At 43.6% G+C, this 17,719-nt stretch overlaps 14 non-coding genes across 14 annotated transcripts; all 14 read left to right on the top strand.

Moving 5' to 3' along the window:
• The first annotated feature begins 1,030 nt into the window (after positions 1–1,030).
• On the top strand, positions 1,031–1,172 carry LOC124017284. Its single transcript, XR_006835467.1, has one exon. It is a non-coding gene; the product is annotated as a U4 spliceosomal RNA (small nuclear RNA).
• A 1,129-nt stretch (positions 1,173–2,301) lies between these two features.
• LOC124017295 lies at positions 2,302–2,443 on the top strand. Its single transcript, XR_006835478.1, has one exon. It is a non-coding gene; the product is annotated as a U4 spliceosomal RNA (small nuclear RNA).
• A 1,128-nt stretch (positions 2,444–3,571) lies between these two features.
• LOC124017300 lies at positions 3,572–3,717 on the top strand. The gene has a single exon (XR_006835482.1). It is a non-coding gene; the product is annotated as a U4 spliceosomal RNA (small nuclear RNA).
• Positions 3,718–4,844: 1,127 nt separating this feature from the next.
• Positions 4,845–4,986, top strand: LOC124017294. The gene has a single exon (XR_006835477.1). It is a non-coding gene; the product is annotated as a U4 spliceosomal RNA (small nuclear RNA).
• Positions 4,987–6,114: 1,128 nt separating this feature from the next.
• On the top strand, positions 6,115–6,255 carry LOC124017292. Its single transcript, XR_006835475.1, has one exon. It is a non-coding gene; the product is annotated as a U4 spliceosomal RNA (small nuclear RNA).
• A 1,148-nt stretch (positions 6,256–7,403) lies between these two features.
• Positions 7,404–7,545, top strand: LOC124017283. Its single transcript, XR_006835466.1, has one exon. It is a non-coding gene; the product is annotated as a U4 spliceosomal RNA (small nuclear RNA).
• A 1,129-nt stretch (positions 7,546–8,674) lies between these two features.
• Positions 8,675–8,816, top strand: LOC124017281. Its single transcript, XR_006835465.1, has one exon. It is a non-coding gene; the product is annotated as a U4 spliceosomal RNA (small nuclear RNA).
• A 1,128-nt stretch (positions 8,817–9,944) lies between these two features.
• LOC124017304 lies at positions 9,945–10,086 on the top strand. Its single transcript, XR_006835486.1, has one exon. It is a non-coding gene; the product is annotated as a U4 spliceosomal RNA (small nuclear RNA).
• A 1,130-nt stretch (positions 10,087–11,216) lies between these two features.
• Positions 11,217–11,358, top strand: LOC124017293. The gene has a single exon (XR_006835476.1). It is a non-coding gene; the product is annotated as a U4 spliceosomal RNA (small nuclear RNA).
• Positions 11,359–12,487: 1,129 nt separating this feature from the next.
• On the top strand, positions 12,488–12,629 carry LOC124017303. The gene has a single exon (XR_006835485.1). It is a non-coding gene; the product is annotated as a U4 spliceosomal RNA (small nuclear RNA).
• Positions 12,630–13,761: 1,132 nt separating this feature from the next.
• On the top strand, positions 13,762–13,903 carry LOC124017302. The gene has a single exon (XR_006835484.1). It is a non-coding gene; the product is annotated as a U4 spliceosomal RNA (small nuclear RNA).
• Positions 13,904–15,034: 1,131 nt separating this feature from the next.
• LOC124017291 lies at positions 15,035–15,176 on the top strand. Its single transcript, XR_006835474.1, has one exon. It is a non-coding gene; the product is annotated as a U4 spliceosomal RNA (small nuclear RNA).
• Positions 15,177–16,307: 1,131 nt separating this feature from the next.
• LOC124017290 lies at positions 16,308–16,449 on the top strand. The gene has a single exon (XR_006835473.1). It is a non-coding gene; the product is annotated as a U4 spliceosomal RNA (small nuclear RNA).
• A 1,130-nt stretch (positions 16,450–17,579) lies between these two features.
• LOC124017299 lies at positions 17,580–17,719 on the top strand. The gene has a single exon (XR_006835481.1). It is a non-coding gene; the product is annotated as a U4 spliceosomal RNA (small nuclear RNA).

Below are 17,719 nucleotides of genomic sequence, written 5' to 3'. Positions count from 1 at the left end.
TGAACATTATCTTGCAACTAGGTAGAAACAGAAAAAAGGTGTCAGTAGTATATGCTGTGTCAGAAGTAGTGTTCGGGAGAATGAACTCAGCAACAGCGGGTTTGGGCCCACAATTTCAGCTTTGCCCCCACACTGCCTCCAATTGTTCCAAGTAGTACGTTACCCAAAGCCACTTTACCCACTTTGTCTTGCCTCCTCTAGAGGCAGCTATGGCAAGATTTACATGAAAAGGTTTTGGGTTCGACCCCATTGCAGCTGAGCCAGTGGTGCTGATTGCCCAAAGTGATTTGCTCTCGATATTGGTTTTGTCCAGGAAAAAGGGAACATCTATTGAACAAGTACCCCACCTTGCCATTAATTACATGGAATCGAGAATCCACCAGTGTTAGGTAGGGGGCGAACTGCTAGACATACCAATGTAACAACAAATAATACAGTTTGCGGAGAAGCTGTGCGAGATACTGCAAACAGTTTGAATAGCTGAATTCTGAAATTCTATCGCAGTGGCATTATCATAGCCTATGAGGTCCATCCGAGGAGTGGTTATTGTTGGGTGACAACTTAACCCAAAACTCTACATTGGAACGACATGAAATATAGTCAGAAGTAGTCTTGGGGAGAATAGGTTCAGCAACAGGGGGTATTGGTCCACAATTCCAGTATTGCCCCCACACTGCCTCTAATTCTTGCAAGAAGTAAGGTACCCTTAGCCACGTTATACACTTCCACTAGAGGCAGCGGTGGCAAGGTTGAGTTGAAAAGGTTTTGGGTTTGCGACCCATTGCAGCTGAACCAGTGGTGCAGCTTACCCAACATGCTTTGCTCTCGATATTGTTTTTTTACTACTGGAAAAAGGTCACATCTATTGAATAAGTACCCCACCTTGCCATGAATGACATGTAATCAAGAATCCACCAAAGTGGTAGGTAGGGGGCGAACTGCTAGACATTGCAATGTTAAAACACAATATTACCGTTAAAGGAGAAGCTGTGCAAGACACTGTAAACAGTTTGAGTAGCTGTAATATGCCATTCTTTCGCAGAGGCGATATCGTAGCCTATGAAGTCCATCTGAGGCGTGATTATTGCTGGTTGAAAACTTAACCCAATACCCCGCTTGGGATGACTTGAAATATAGTCAGCCTTGGCAATTTTTGATAGTCTCATGTGAGACTGCTATAAATGTGAAAGAGAAGATAGTGACAAGACCAAACATGGGCTGCATCCAACTCATTTATTCTATAACCCTTTTGATGTTTCAGCTGACAGTTGAACATTATCTTGCAACTAGGTAGAAACAGAAAAAAGGTGTCAGTAGTATATGCTGTGTCAGAAGTAGTGTTCGGGAGAATGAACTCAGCAACAGCGGGTTTGGGCCCACAATTTCAGCTTTGCCCCCACACTGCCTCCAATTGTTCCAAGTAGTACGTTACCCAAAGCCACTTTACCCACTTTGTCTTGCCTCCTCTAGAGGCAGCTATGGCAAGATTTACATGAAAAGGTTTTGGGTTCGACCCCATTGCAGCTGAGCCAGTGGTGCTGATTGCCCAAAGTGATTTGCTCTCGATATTGGTTTTGTCCAGGAAAAAGGGAACATCTATTGAACAAGTACCCCACCTTGCCATTAATTACATGGAATCGAGAATCCACCAGTGTTAGGTAGGGGGCGAACTGCTAGACATACCAATGTAACAACAAATAATACAGTTTGCGGAGAAGCTGTGCGAGATACTGCAAACAGTTTGAATAGCTGAATTCTGAAATTCTATCGCAGTGGCATTATCATAGCCTATGAGGTCCATCCGAGGAGTGGTTATTGTTGGGTGACAACTTAACCCAAAACTCTACATTGGAACGACATGAAATATAGTCAGAAGTAGTCTTGGGGAGAATAGGTTCAGCAACAGGGGTATTGGTCCACAATTCCAGTATTGCCCCCACACTGCCTCTAATTCTTGCAAGAAGTAAGGTACCCTTAGCCACGTTATACACTTCCACTAGAGGCAGCGGTGGCAAGGTTGAGTTGAAAAGGTTTTGGGTTTGCGACCCATTGCAGCTGAACCAGTGGTGCAGCTTACCCAACATGCTTTGCTCTCGATATTGTTTTTTTACTACTGGAAAAAGGTCACATCTATTGAATAAGTACCCCACCTTGCCATGAATGACATGTAATCAAGAATCCACCAAAGTGGTAGGTAGGGAACTGCGAACTGCTAGACATTGCAATGTTAAAACACGATATTACCGTTAAAGGAGAAGCTGTGCAAGACACTGTAAACAGTTTGAGTAGCTGTAATATGCCATTCTTTCGCAGAGGCGATATCGTAGCCTATGAAGTGCATCTGAGGCGTGATTATTGCTGGTTGAAAACTTAACCCAATACCCCGCTTGGGATGACTTGAAATATAGTCAGCCTTGGCAATTTTTGATAGTCTCATGTGAGACTGCTATAAATGTGAAAGAGAAGATAGTGACAAGACCAAACATGGGCTGCATCCAACTCATTTATTCTATAACCCTTTTGATGTTTCAGCTGACAGTTGAACATTATCTTGCAACTAGGTAGAAACAGAAAAAAGGTGTCAGTAGTATATGCTGTGTCAGAAGTAGTGTTCGGGAGAATGAACTCAGCAACAGCGGGTTTGGGCCCACAATTTCAGCTTTGCCCCCACACTGCCTCCAATTGTTCCAAGTAGTACGTTACCCAAAGCCACTTTACCCACTTTGTCTTGCCTCCTCTAGAGGCAGCTATGGCAAGATTTACATGAAAAGGTTTTGGGTTCGACCCCCATTGCAGCTGAGCCAGTGGTGCTGATTGCCCAAAGTGATTTGCTCTCGATATTGGTTTTGTCCAGGAAAAAAGGGAACATCTATTGAACAAGTACCCCACCTTGCCATTAATTACATGGAATCGAGAATCCACCAGTGTTAGGTAGGGGGCGAACTGCTAGACATACCAATGTAACAACAAATAATACAGTTTGCGGAGAAGCTGTGCGAGATACTGCAAACAGTTTGAATAGCTGAATTCTGAAATTCTATCGCAGTGGCATTATCATAGCCTATGAGGTCCATCCGAGGAGTGGTTATTGTTGGGTGACAACTTAACCCAAAACTCTACATTGGAACGACATGAAATATAGTCAGAAGTAGTCTTGGGGAGAATAGGTTCAGCAACAGGGGGTATTGGTCCACAATTCCGTATTGCCCCCACACTGCCTCTAATTCTTGCAAGAAGTAAGGTACCCTTAGCCACGTTATACACTTCCACTAGAGGCAGCGGTGGCAAGGTTGAGTTGAAAAGGTTTTGGGTTTGCGACCCATTGCAGCTGAACCAGTGGTGCAGCTTACCCAACATGCTTTGCTCTCGATATTGTTTTTTTACTACTGGAAAAAGGTCACATCTATTGAATAAGTACCCCACCTTGCCATGAATGACATGTAATCAAGAATCCACCAAAGTGGTAGGTAGGGGGCGAACTGCTAGACATTGCAATGTTAAAACACGATATTACCGTTAAAGGAGAAGCTGTGCAAGACACTGTAAACAGTTTGAGTAGCTGTAATATGCCATTCTTTCGCAGAGGCGATATCGTAGCCTATGAAGTGCATCTGAGGCGTGATTATTGCTGGTTGAAAACTTAACCCAATACCCCGCTTGGGATGACTTGAAATATAGTCAGCCTTGGCAATTTTTGATATAGTCTCATGTGAGACTGCTATAAATGTGAAAGAGAAGATAGTGACAAGACCAAACATGGGCTGCATCCAACTCATTTATTCTATAACCCTTTTGATGTTTCAGCTGACAGTTGAACATTATCTTGCAACTAGGTAGAAACAGAAAAAAGGTGTCAGTAGTATATGCTGTGTCAGAAGTAGTGTTCGGGAGAATGAACTCAGCAACAGCGGGTTTGGGCCCACAATTTCAGCTTTGCCCCCACACTGCCTCCAATTGTTCCAAGTAGTACGTTACCCAAAGCCACTTTACCCACTTTGTCTTGCCTCCTCTAGAGGCAGCTATGGCAAGATTTACATGAAAAGGTTTTGGGTTCGACCCCCATTGCAGCTGAGCCAGTGGTGCTGATTGCCCAAAGTGATTTGCTCTCGATATTGGTTTTGTCCAGGAAAAAAGGGAACATCTATTGAACAAGTACCCCACCTTGCCATTAATTACATGGAATCGAGAATCCACCAGTGTTAGGTAGGGGGCGAACTGCTAGACATACCAATGTAACAACAAATAATACAGTTTGCGGAGAAGCTGTGCGAGATACTGCAAACAGTTTGAATAGCTGAATTCTGAAATTCTATCGCAGTGGCATTATCATAGCCTATGAGGTCCATCCGAGGAGTGGTTATTGTTGGGTGACAACTTAACCCAAAACTCTACATTGGAACGACATGAAATATAGTCAGAAGTAGTCTTGGGGAGAATAGGTTCAGCAACAGGGGGTATTGGTCCACAATTCCAGTATTGCCCCCACACTGCCTCTAATTCTTGCAAGAAGTAAGGTACCCTTAGCCACGTTATACACTTCCACTAGAGGCAGCGGTGGCAAGGTTGAGTTGAAAAGGTTTTGGGTTTGCGACCCATTGCAGCTGAACCAGTGGTGCAGCTTACCCAACATGCTTTGCTCTCGATATTGTTTTTTTACTACTGGAAAAAGGTCACATCTATTGAATAAGTACCCCACCTTGCCATGAATGACATGTAATCAAGAATCCACCAAAGTGGTAGGTAGGGGGCGAACTGCTAGACATTGCAATGTTAAAACACGATATTACCGTTAAAGGAGAAGCTGTGCAAGACACTGTAAACAGTTTGAGTAGCTGTAATATGCCATTCTTTCGCAGAGGCGATATCGTAGCCTATGAAGTGCATCTGAGGCGTGATTATTGCTGGTTGAAAACTTAACCCAATACCCCGCTTGGGATGACTTGAAATATAGTCAGCCTTGGCAATTTTTGATAGTCTCATGTGAGACTGCTATAAATGTGAAAGAGAAGATAGTGACAAGACCAAACATGGGCTGCATCCAACTCATTTATTCTATAACCCTTTTGATGTTTCAGCTGACAGTTGAACATTATCTTGCAACTAGGTAGAAACAGAAAAAAGGTGTCAGTAGTATATGCTGTGTCAGAAGTAGTGTTCGGGAGAATGAACTCAGCAACAGCGGGTTTGGGCCCACAATTTCAGCTTTGCCCCCACACTGCCTCCAATTGTTCCAAGTAGTACGTTACCCAAAGCCACTTTACCCACTTTGTCTTGCCTCCTCTAGAGGCAGCTATGGCAAGATTTACATGAAAAGGTTTTGGGTTCGACCCCCATTGCAGCTGAGCCAGTGGTGCTGATTGCCCAAAGTGATTTGCTCTCGATATTGGTTTTGTCCAGGAAAAAAGGGAACATCTATTGAACAAGTACCCCACCTTGCCATTAATTACATGGAATCGAGAATCCACCAGTGTTAGGTAGGGGGCGAACTGCTAGACATACCAATGTAACAACAAATAATACAGTTTGCGGAGAAGCTGTGCGAGATACTGCAAACAGTTTGAATAGCTGAATTCTGAAATTCTATCGCAGTGGCATTATCATAGCCTATGAGGTCCATCCGAGGAGTGGTTATTGTTGGGTGACAACTTAACCCAAAACTCTACATTGGAACGACATGAAATATAGTCAGAAGTAGTCTTGGGGAGAATAGGTTCAGCAACAGGGGTATTGGTCCACAATTCCAGTATTGCCCCCACACTGCCTCTAATTCTTGCAAGAAGTAAGGTACCCTTAGCCACGTTATACACTTCCACTAGAGGCAGCGGTGGCAAGGTTGAGTTGAAAAGGTTTTGGGTTTGCGACCCATTGCAGCTGAACCAGTGGTGCAGCTTACCCAACATGCTTTGCTCTCGATATTGTTTTTTTACTACTGGAAAAAGGTCACATCTATTGAATAAGTACCCCACCTTGCCATGAATGACATGTAATCAAGAATCCACCAAAGTGGTAGGTAGGGGGCGAACTGCTAGACATTGCAATGTTAAAACACGATATTACCGTTAAAGGAGAAGCTGTGCAAGACACTGTAAACAGTTTGAGTAGCTGTAATATGCCATTCTTTCGCAGAGGCGATATCGTAGCCTATGAAGTGCATCTGAGGCGTGATTATTGCTGGTTGAAAACTTAACCCAATACCCGCTTGGGATGACTTGAAATATAGTCAGCCTTGGCAATTTTTGATAGTCTCATGTGAGACTGCTATAAATGTGAAAGAGAAGATAGTGACAAGACCAAACATGGGCTGCATCCAACTCATTTATTCTATAACCCTTTTGATGTTTCAGCTGACAGTTGAACATTATCTTGCAACTAGGTAGAAACAGAAAAAAGGTGTCAGTAGTATATGCTGTGTCAGAAGTAGTGTTCGGGAGAATGAACTCAGCAACAGCGGGTTTGGGCCCACAATTTCAGCTTTGCCCCCACACTGCCTCCAATTGTTCCAAGTAGTACGTTACCCAAAGCCACTTTACCCACTTTGTCTTGCCTCCTCTAGAGGCAGCTATGGCAAGATTTACATGAAAAGGTTTTGGGTTCGACCCCATTGCAGCTGAGCCAGTGGTGCTGATTGCCCAAAGTGATTTGCTCTCGATATTGGTTTTGTCCAGGAAAAAAGGGAACATCTATTGAACAAGTACCCCACCTTGCCATTAATTACATGGAATCGAGAATCCACCAGTGTTAGGTAGGGGGCGAACTGCTAGACATACCAATGTAACAACAAATAATACAGTTTGCGGAGAAGCTGTGCGAGATACTGCAAACAGTTTGAATAGCTGAATTCTGAAATTCTATCGCAGTGGCATTATCATAGCCTATGAGGTCCATCCGAGGAGTGGTTATTGTTGGGTGACAACTTAACCCAAAACTCTACATTGGAACGACATGAAATATAGTCAGAAGTAGTCTTGGGGAGAATAGGTTCAGCAACAGGGGTATTGGTCCACAATTCCAGTATTGCCCCCACACTGCCTCTAATTCTTGCAAGAAGTAAGGTACCCTTAGCCACGTTATACACTTCCACTAGAGGCAGCGGTGGCAAGGTTGAGTTGAAAAGGTTTTGGGTTTGCGACCCATTGCAGCTGAACCAGTGGTGCAGCTTACCCAACATGCTTTGCTCTTTACCCAACATGCTTTGCTCTCGATATTGTTTTTTTACTACTGGAAAAAGGTCACATCTATTGAATAAGTACCCCACCTTGCCATGAATGACATGTAATCAAGAATCCACCAAAGTGGTAGGTAGGGGGCGAACTGCTAGACATTGCAATGTTAAAACACGATATTACCGTTAAAGGAGAAGCTGTGCAAGACACTGTAAACAGTTTGAGTAGCTGTAATATGCCATTCTTTCGCAGAGGCGATATCGTAGCCTATGAAGTCCATCTGAGGCGTGATTATTGCTGGTTGAAAACTTAACCCAATACCCCGCTTGGGATGACTTGAAATATAGTCAGCCTTGGCAATTTTTGATAGTCTCATGTGAGACTGCTATAAATGTGAAAGAGAAGATAGTGACAAGACCAAACATGGGCTGCATCCAACTCATTTATTCTATAACCCTTTTGATGTTTCAGCTGACAGTTGAACATTATCTTGCAACTAGGTAGAAACAGAAAAAAGGTGTCAGTAGTATATGCTGTGTCAGAAGTAGTGTTCGGGAGAATGAACTCAGCAACAGCGGGTTTGGGCCCACAATTTCAGCTTTGCCCCCACACTGCCTCCAATTGTTCCAAGTAGTACGTTACCCAAAGCCACTTTACCCACTTTGTCTTGCCTCCTCTAGAGGCAGCTATGGCAAGATTTACATGAAAAGGTTTTGGGTTCGACCCCCATTGCAGCTGAGCCAGTGGTGCTGATTGCCCAAAGTGATTTGCTCTCGATATTGGTTTTGTCCAGGAAAAAAGGGAACATCTATTGAACAAGTACCCCACCTTGCCATTAATTACATGGAATCGAGAATCCACCAGTGTTAGGTAGGGGGCGAACTGCTAGACATACCAATGTAACAACAAATAATACAGTTTGCGGAGAAGCTGTGCGAGATACTGCAAACAGTTTGAATAGCTGAATTCTGAAATTCTATCGCAGTGGCATTATCATAGCCTATGAGGTCCATCCGAGGAGTGGTTATTGTTGGGTGACAACTTAACCCAAAACTCTACATTGGAACGACATGAAATATAGTCAGAAGTAGTCTTGGGGAGAATAGGTTCAGCAACAGGGGGTATTGGTCCACAATTCCAGTATTGCCCCCACACTGCCTCTAATTCTTGCAAGAAGTAAGGTACCCTTAGCCACGTTATACACTTCCACTAGAGGCAGCGGTGGCAAGGTTGAGTTGAAAAGGTTTTGGGTTTGCGACCCATTGCAGCTGAACCAGTGGTGCAGCTTACCCAACATGCTTTGCTCTCGATATTGTTTTTTTACTACTGGAAAAAGGTCACATCTATTGAATAAGTACCCCACCTTGCCATGAATGACATGTAATCAAGAATCCACCAAAGTGGTAGGTAGGGGGCGAACTGCTAGACATTGCAATGTTAAAACACGATATTACCGTTAAAGGAGAAGCTGTGCAAGACACTGTAAACAGTTTGAGTAGCTGTAATATGCCATTCTTTCGCAGAGGCGATATCGTAGCCTATGAAGTCCATCTGAGGCGTGATTATTGCTGGTTGAAAACTTAACCCAATACCCCGCTTGGGATGACTTGAAATATAGTCAGCCTTGGCAATTTTTGATAGTCTCATGTGAGACTGCTATAAATGTGAAAGAGAAGATAGTGACAAGACCAAACATGGGCTGCATCCAACTCATTTATTCTATAACCCTTTTGATGTTTCAGCTGACAGTTGAACATTATCTTGCAACTAGGTAGAAACAGAAAAAAGGTGTCAGTAGTATATGCTGTGTCAGAAGTAGTGTTCGGGAGAATGAACTCAGCAACAGCGGGTTTGGGCCCACAATTTCAGCTTTGCCCCCACACTGCCTCCAATTGTTCCAAGTAGTACGTTACCCAAAGCCACTTTACCCACTTTGTCTTGCCTCCTCTAGAGGCAGCTATGGCAAGATTTACATGAAAAGGTTTTGGGTTCGACCCCCATTGCAGCTGAGCCAGTGGTGCTGATTGCCCAAAGTGATTTGCTCTCGATATTGGTTTTGTCCAGGAAAAAAGGGAACATCTATTGAACAAGTACCCCACCTTGCCATTAATTACATGGAATCGAGAATCCACCAGTGTTAGGTAGGGGGCGAACTGCTAGACATACCAATGTAACAACAAATAATACAGTTTGCGGAGAAGCTGTGCGAGATACTGCAAACAGTTTGAATAGCTGAATTCTGAAATTCTATCGCAGTGGCATTATCATAGCCTATGAGGTCCATCCGAGGAGTGGTTATTGTTGGGTGACAACTTAACCCAAAACTCTACATTGGAACGACATGAAATATAGTCAGAAGTAGTCTTGGGGAGAATAGGTTCAGCAACAGGGGTATTGGTCCACAATTCCAGTATTGCCCCCACACTGCCTCTAATTCTTGCAAGAAGTAAGGTACCCTTAGCCACGTTATACACTTCCACTAGAGGCAGCGGTGGCAAGGTTGAGTTGAAAAGGTTTTGGGTTTGCGACCCATTGCAGCTGAACCAGTGGTGCAGCTTACCCAACATGCTTTGCTCTCGATATTGTTTTTTTACTACTGGAAAAAGGTCACATCTATTGAATAAGTACCCCACCTTGCCATGAATGACATGTAATCAAGAATCCACCAAAGTGGTAGGTAGGGGGCGAACTGCTAGACATTGCAATGTTAAAACACGATATTACCGTTAAAGGAGAAGCTGTGCAAGACACTGTAAACAGTTTGAGTAGCTGTAATATGCCATTCTTTCGCAGAGGCGATATCGTAGCCTATGAAGTCCATCTGAGGCGTGATTATTGCTGGTTGAAAACTTAACCCAATACCCCGCTTGGGATGACTTGAAATATAGTCAGCCTTGGCAATTTTTGATAGTCTCATGTGAGACTGCTATAAATGTGAAAGAGAAGATAGTGACAAGACCAAACATGGGCTGCATCCAACTCATTTATTCTATAACCCTTTTGATGTTTCAGCTGACAGTTGAACATTATCTTGCAACTAGGTAGAAACAGAAAAAAGGTGTCAGTAGTATATGCTGTGTCAGAAGTAGTGTTCGGGAGAATGAACTCAGCAACAGCGGGTTTGGGCCCACAATTTCAGCTTTGCCCCCACACTGCCTCCAATTGTTCCAAGTAGTACGTTACCCAAAGCCACAATTTACCCACTTTGTCTTGCCTCCTCTAGAGGCAGCTATGGCAAGATTTACATGAAAAGGTTTTGGGTTCGACCCCATTGCAGCTGAGCCAGTGGTGCTGATTGCCCAAAGTGATTTGCTCTCGATATTGGTTTTGTCCAGGAAAAAAGGGAACATCTATTGAACAAGTACCCCACCTTGCCATTAATTACATGGAATCGAGAATCCACCAGTGTTAGGTAGGGGGCGAACTGCTAGACATACCAATGTAACAACAAATAATACAGTTTGCGGAGAAGCTGTGCGAGATACTGCAAACAGTTTGAATAGCTGAATTCTGAAATTCTATCGCAGTGGCATTATCATAGCCTATGAGGTCCATCCGAGGAGTGGTTATTGTTGGGTGACAACTTAACCCAAAACTCTACATTGGAACGACATGAAATATAGTCAGAAGTAGTCTTGGGGAGAATAGGTTCAGCAACAGGGGGTATTGGTCCACAATTCCAGTATTGCCCCCACACTGCCTCTAATTCTTGCAAGAAGTAAGGTACCCTTAGCCACGTTATACACTTCCACTAGAGGCAGCGGTGGCAAGGTTGAGTTGAAAAGGTTTTGGGTTTGCGACCCATTGCAGCTGAACCAGTGGTGCAGCTTACCCAACATGCTTTGCTCTCGATATTGTTTTTTTACTACTGGAAAAAGGTCACATCTATTGAATAAGTACCCCACCTTGCCATGAATGACATGTAATCAAGAATCCACCAAAGTGGTAGGTAGGGGGCGAACTGCTAGACATTGCAATGTTAAAACACGATATTACCGTTAAAGGAGAAGCTGTGCAAGACACTGTAAACAGTTTGAGTAGCTGTAATATGCCATTCTTTCGCAGAGGCGATATCGTAGCCTATGAAGTGCATCTGAGGCGTGATTATTGCTGGTTGAAAACTTAACCCAATACCCCGCTTGGGATGACTTGAAATATAGTCAGCCTTGGCAATTTTTGATAGTCTCATGTGAGACTGCTATAAATGTGAAAGAGAAGATAGTGACAAGACCAAACATGGGCTGCATCCAACTCATTTATTCTATAACCCTTTTGATGTTTCAGCTGACAGTTGAACATTATCTTGCAACTAGGTAGAAACAGAAAAAAGGTGTCAGTAGTATATGCTGTGTCAGAAGTAGTGTTCGGGAGAATGAACTCAGCAACAGCGGGTTTGGGCCCACAATTTCAGCTTTGCCCCCACACTGCCTCCAATTGTTCCAAGTAGTACGTTACCCAAAGCCACAATTTACCCACTTTGTCTTGCCTCCTCTAGAGGCAGCTATGGCAAGATTTACATGAAAAGGTTTTGGGTTCGACCCCATTGCAGCTGAGCCAGTGGTGCTGATTGCCCAAAGTGATTTGCTCTCGATATTGGTTTTGTCCAGGAAAAAGGGAACATCTATTGAACAAGTACCCCACCTTGCCATTAATTACATGGAATCGAGAATCCACCAGTGTTAGGTAGGGGGCGAACTGCTAGACATACCAATGTAACAACAAATAATACAGTTTGCGGAGAAGCTGTGCGAGATACTGCAAACAGTTTGAATAGCTGAATTCTGAAATTCTATCGCAGTGGCATTATCATAGCCTATGAGGTCCATCCGAGGAGTGGTTATTGTTGGGTGACAACTTAACCCAAAACTCTACATTGGAACGACATGAAATATAGTCAGAAGTAGTCTTGGGGAGAATAGGTTCAGCAACAGGGGGTATTGGTCCACAATTCCAGTATTGCCCCCACACTGCCTCTAATTCTTGCAAGAAGTAAGGTACCCTTAGCCACGTTATACACTTCCACTAGAGGCAGCGGTGGCAAGGTTGAGTTGAAAAGGTTTTGGGTTTGCGACCCATTGCAGCTGAACCAGTGGTGCAGCTTACCCAACATGCTTTGCTCTCGATATTGTTTTTTTACTACTGGAAAAAGGTCACATCTATTGAATAAGTACCCCACCTTGCCATGAATGACATGTAATCAAGAATCCACCAAAGTGGTAGGTAGGGGGCGAACTGCTAGACATTGCAATGTTAAAACACGATATTACCGTTAAAGGAGAAGCTGTGCAAGACACTGTAAACAGTTTGAGTAGCTGTAATATGCCATTCTTTCGCAGAGGCGATATCGTAGCCTATGAAGTCCATCTGAGGCGTGATTATTGCTGGTTGAAAACTTAACCCAATACCCCGCTTGGGATGACTTGAAATATAGTCAGCCTTGGCAATTTTTGATAGTCTCATGTGAGACTGCTATAAATGTGAAAGAGAAGATAGTGACAAGACCAAACATGGGCTGCATCCAACTCATTTATTCTATAACCCTTTTGATGTTTCAGCTGACAGTTGAACATTATCTTGCAACTAGGTAGAAACAGAAAAAAGGTGTCAGTAGTATATGCTGTGTCAGAAGTAGTGTTCGGGAGAATGAACTCAGCAACAGCGGGTTTGGGCCCACAATTTCAGCTTTGCCCCCACACTGCCTCCAATTGTTCCAAGTAGTACGTTACCCAAAGCCACTTTACCCACTTTGTCTTGCCTCCTCTAGAGGCAGCTATGGCAAGATTTACATGAAAAGGTTTTGGGTTCGACCCCCATTGCAGCTGAGCCAGTGGTGCTGATTGCCCAAAGTGATTTGCTCTCGATATTGGTTTTGTCCAGGAAAAAAGGGAACATCTATTGAACAAGTACCCCACCTTGCCATTAATTACATGGAATCGAGAATCCACCAGTGTTAGGTAGGGGGCGAACTGCTAGACATACCAATGTAACAACAAATAATACAGTTTGCGGAGAAGCTGTGCGAGATACTGCAAACAGTTTGAATAGCTGAATTCTGAAATTCTATCGCAGTGGCATTATCATAGCCTATGAGGTCCATCCGAGGAGTGGTTATTGTTGGGTGACAACTTAACCCAAAACTCTACATTGGAACGACATGAAATATAGTCAGAAGTAGTCTTGGGGAGAATAGGTTCAGCAACAGGGGGTATTGGTCCACAATTCCAGTATTGCCCCCACACTGCCTCTAATTCTTGCAAGAAGTAAGGTACCCTTAGCCACGTTATACACTTCCACTAGAGGCAGCGGTGGCAAGGTTGAGTTGAAAAGGTTTTGGGTTTGCGACCCATTGCAGCTGAACCAGTGGTGCAGCTTACCCAACATGCTTTGCTCTCGATATTGTTTTTTTACTACTGGAAAAAGGTCACATCTATTGAATAAGTACCCCACCTTGCCATGAATGACATGTAATCAAGAATCCACCAAAGTGGTAGGTAGGGGGCGAACTGCTAGACATTGCAATGTTAAAACACGATATTATTACCGTTAAAGGAGAAGCTGTGCAAGACACTGTAAACAGTTTGAGTAGCTGTAATATGCCATTCTTTCGCAGAGGCGATATCGTAGCCTATGAAGTCCATCTGAGGCGTGATTATTGCTGGTTGAAAACTTAACCCAATACCCCGCTTGGGATGACTTGAAATATAGTCAGCCTTGGCAATTTTTGATAGTCTCATGTGAGACTGCTATAAATGTGAAAGAGAAGATAGTGACAAGACCAAACATGGGCTGCATCCAACTCATTTATTCTATAACCCTTTTGATGTTTCAGCTGACAGTTGAACATTATCTTGCAACTAGGTAGAAACAGAAAAAAGGTGTCAGTAGTATATGCTGTGTCAGAAGTAGTGTTCGGGAGAATGAACTCAGCAACAGCGGGTTTGGGCCCACAATTTCAGCTTTGCCCCCACACTGCCTCCAATTGTTCCAAGTAGTACGTTACCCAAAGCCACAATTTACCCACTTTGTCTTGCCTCCTCTAGAGGCAGCTATGGCAAGATTTACATGAAAAGGTTTTGGGTTCGACCCCCATTGCAGCTGAGCCAGTGGTGCTGATTGCCCAAAGTGATTTGCTCTCGATATTGGTTTTGTCCAGGAAAAAAGGGAACATCTATTGAACAAGTACCCCACCTTGCCATTAATTACATGGAATCGAGAATCCACCAGTGTTAGGTAGGGGGCGAACTGCTAGACATACCAATGTAACAACAAATAATACAGTTTGCGGAGAAGCTGTGCGAGATACTGCAAACAGTTTGAATAGCTGAATTCTGAAATTCTATCGCAGTGGCATTATCATAGCCTATGAGGTCCATCCGAGGAGTGGTTATTGTTGGGTGACAACTTAACCCAAAACTCTACATTGGAACGACATGAAATATAGTCAGAAGTAGTCTTGGGGAGAATAGGTTCAGCAACAGGGGGTATTGGTCCACAATTCCAGTATTGCCCCCACACTGCCTCTAATTCTTGCAAGAAGTAAGGTACCCTTAGCCACGTTATACACTTCCACTAGAGGCAGCGGTGGCAAGGTTGAGTTGAAAAGGTTTTGGGTTTGCGACCCATTGCAGCTGAACCAGTGGTGCAGCTTACCCAACATGCTTTGCTCTCGATATTGTTTTTTTACTACTGGAAAAAGGTCACATCTATTGAATAAGTACCCCACCTTGCCATGAATGACATGTAATCAAGAATCCACCAAAGTGGTAGGTAGGGGGCGAACTGCTAGACATTGCAATGTTAAAACACGATATTACCGTTAAAGGAGAAGCTGTGCAAGACACTGTAAACAGTTTGAGTAGCTGTAATATGCCATTCTTTCGCAGAGGCGATATCGTAGCCTATGAAGTGCATCTGAGGCGTGATTATTGCTGGTTGAAAACTTAACCCAATACCCCGCTTGGGATGACTTGAAATATAGTCAGCCTTGGCAATTTTTGATAGTCTCATGTGAGACTGCTATAAATGTGAAAGAGAAGATAGTGACAAGACCAAACATGGGCTGCATCCAACTCATTTATTCTATAACCCTTTTGATGTTTCAGCTGACAGTTGAACATTATCTTGCAACTAGGTAGAAACAGAAAAAAGGTGTCAGTAGTATATGCTGTGTCAGAAGTAGTGTTCGGGAGAATGAACTCAGCAACAGCGGGTTTGGGCCCACAATTTCAGCTTTGCCCCCACACTGCCTCCAATTGTTCCAAGTAGTACGTTACCCAAAGCCACAATTTACCCACTTTGTCTTGCCTCCTCTAGAGGCAGCTATGGCAAGATTTACATGAAAAGGTTTTGGGTTCGACCCCCATTGCAGCTGAGCCAGTGGTGCTGATTGCCCAAAGTGATTTGCTCTCGATATTGGTTTTGTCCAGGAAAAAAGGGAACATCTATTGAACAAGTACCCCACCTTGCCATTAATTACATGGAATCGAGAATCCACCAGTGTTAGGTAGGGGGCGAACTGCTAGACATACCAATGTAACAACAAATAATACAGTTTGCGGAGAAGCTGTGCGAGATACTGCAAACAGTTTGAATAGCTGAATTCTGAAATTCTATCGCAGTGGCATTATCATAGCCTATGAGGTCCATCCGAGGAGTGGTTATTGTTGGGTGACAACTTAACCCAAAACTCTACATTGGAACGACATGAAATATAGTCAGAAGTAGTCTTGGGGAGAATAGGTTCAGCAACAGGGGGTATTGGTCCACAATTCCAGTATTGCCCCCACACTGCCTCTAATTCTTGCAAGAAGTAAGGTACCCTTAGCCACGTTATACACTTCCACTAGAGGCAGCGGTGGCAAGGTTGAGTTGAAAAGGTTTTGGGTTTGCGACCCATTGCAGCTGAACCAGTGGTGCAGCTTACCCAACATGCTTTGCTCTCGATATTGTTTTTTTACTACTGGAAAAAGGTCACATCTATTGAATAAGTACCCCACCTTGCCATGAATGACATGTAATCAAGAATCCACCAAAGTGGTAGGTAGGGGGCGAACTGCTAGACATTGCAATGTTAAAACACGATATTACCGTTAAAGGAGAAGCTGTGCAAGACACTGTAAACAGTTTGAGTAGCTGTAATATGCCATTCTTTCGCAGAGGCGATATCGTAGCCTATGAAGTGCATCTGAGGCGTGATTATTGCTGGTTGAAAACTTAACCCAATACCCCGCTTGGGATGACTTGAAATATAGTCAGCCTTGGCAATTTTTGATAGTCTCATGTGAGACTGCTATAAATGTGAAAGAGAAGATAGTGACAAGACCAAACATGGGCTGCATCCAACTCATTTATTCTATAACCCTTTTGATGTTTCAGCTGACAGTTGAACATTATCTTGCAACTAGGTAGAAACAGAAAAAAGGTGTCAGTAGTATATGCTGTGTCAGAAGTAGTGTTCGGGAGAATGAACTCAGCAACAGCGGGTTTGGGCCCACAATTTCAGCTTTGCCCCCACACTGCCTCCAATTGTTCCAAGTAGTACGTTACCCAAAGCCACAATTTACCCACTTTGTCTTGCCTCCTCTAGAGGCAGCTATGGCAAGATTTACATGAAAAGGTTTTGGGTTCGACCCCATTGCAGCTGAGCCAGTGGTGCTGATTGCCCAAAGTGATTTGCTCTCGATATTGGTTTTGTCCAGGAAAAAAGGGAACATCTATTGAACAAGTACCCCACCTTGCCATTAATTACATGGAATCGAGAATCCACCAGTGTTAGGTAGGGGGCGAACTGCTAGACATACCAATGTAACAACAAATAATACAGTTTGCGGAGAAGCTGTGCGAGATACTGCAAACAGTTTGAATAGCTGAATTCTGAAATTCTATCGCAGTGGCATTATCATAGCCTATGAGGTCCATCCGAGGAGTGGTTATTGTTGGGTGACAACTTAACCCAAAACTCTACATTGGAACGACATGAAATATAGTCAGAAGTAGTCTTGGGGAGAATAGGTTCAGCAACAGGGGGTATTGGTCCACAATTCCAGTATTGCCCCCACACTGCCTCTAATTCTTGCAAGAAGTAAGGTACCCTTAGCCACGTTATACACTTCCACTAGAGGCAGCGGTGGCAAGGTTGAGTTGAAAAGGTTTTGGGTTTGCGACCCATTGCAGCTGAACCAGTGGTGCAGCTTACCCAACATGCTTTGCTCTCGATATTGTTTTTTTACTACTGGAAAAAGGTCACATCTATTGAATAAGTACCCCACCTTGCCATGAATGACATGTAATCAAGAATCCACCAAAGTGGTAGGTAGGGGGCGAACTGCTAGACATTGCAATGTTAAAACACGATATTACCGTTAAAGGAGAAGCTGTGCAAGACACTGTAAACAGTTTGAGTAGCTGTAATATGCCATTCTTTCGCAGAGGCGATATCGTAGCCTATGAAGTGCATCTGAGGCGTGATTATTGCTGGTTGAAAACTTAACCCAATACCCCGCTTGGGATGACTTGAAATATAGTCAGCCTTGGCAATTTTTGATAGTCTCATGTGA

This window comes from Oncorhynchus gorbuscha, unplaced genomic scaffold (genome assembly GCF_021184085.1).
Source record: "Oncorhynchus gorbuscha isolate QuinsamMale2020 ecotype Even-year unplaced genomic scaffold, OgorEven_v1.0 Un_scaffold_17:::fragment_4:::debris, whole genome shotgun sequence".
In the NCBI taxonomy this organism is placed as follows: Eukaryota; Metazoa; Chordata; class Actinopteri; order Salmoniformes; family Salmonidae; genus Oncorhynchus; species Oncorhynchus gorbuscha.
Note: the sequence above shows the minus strand (reverse complement) of the source record. Positions and strands in the feature narration are given on the sequence as shown.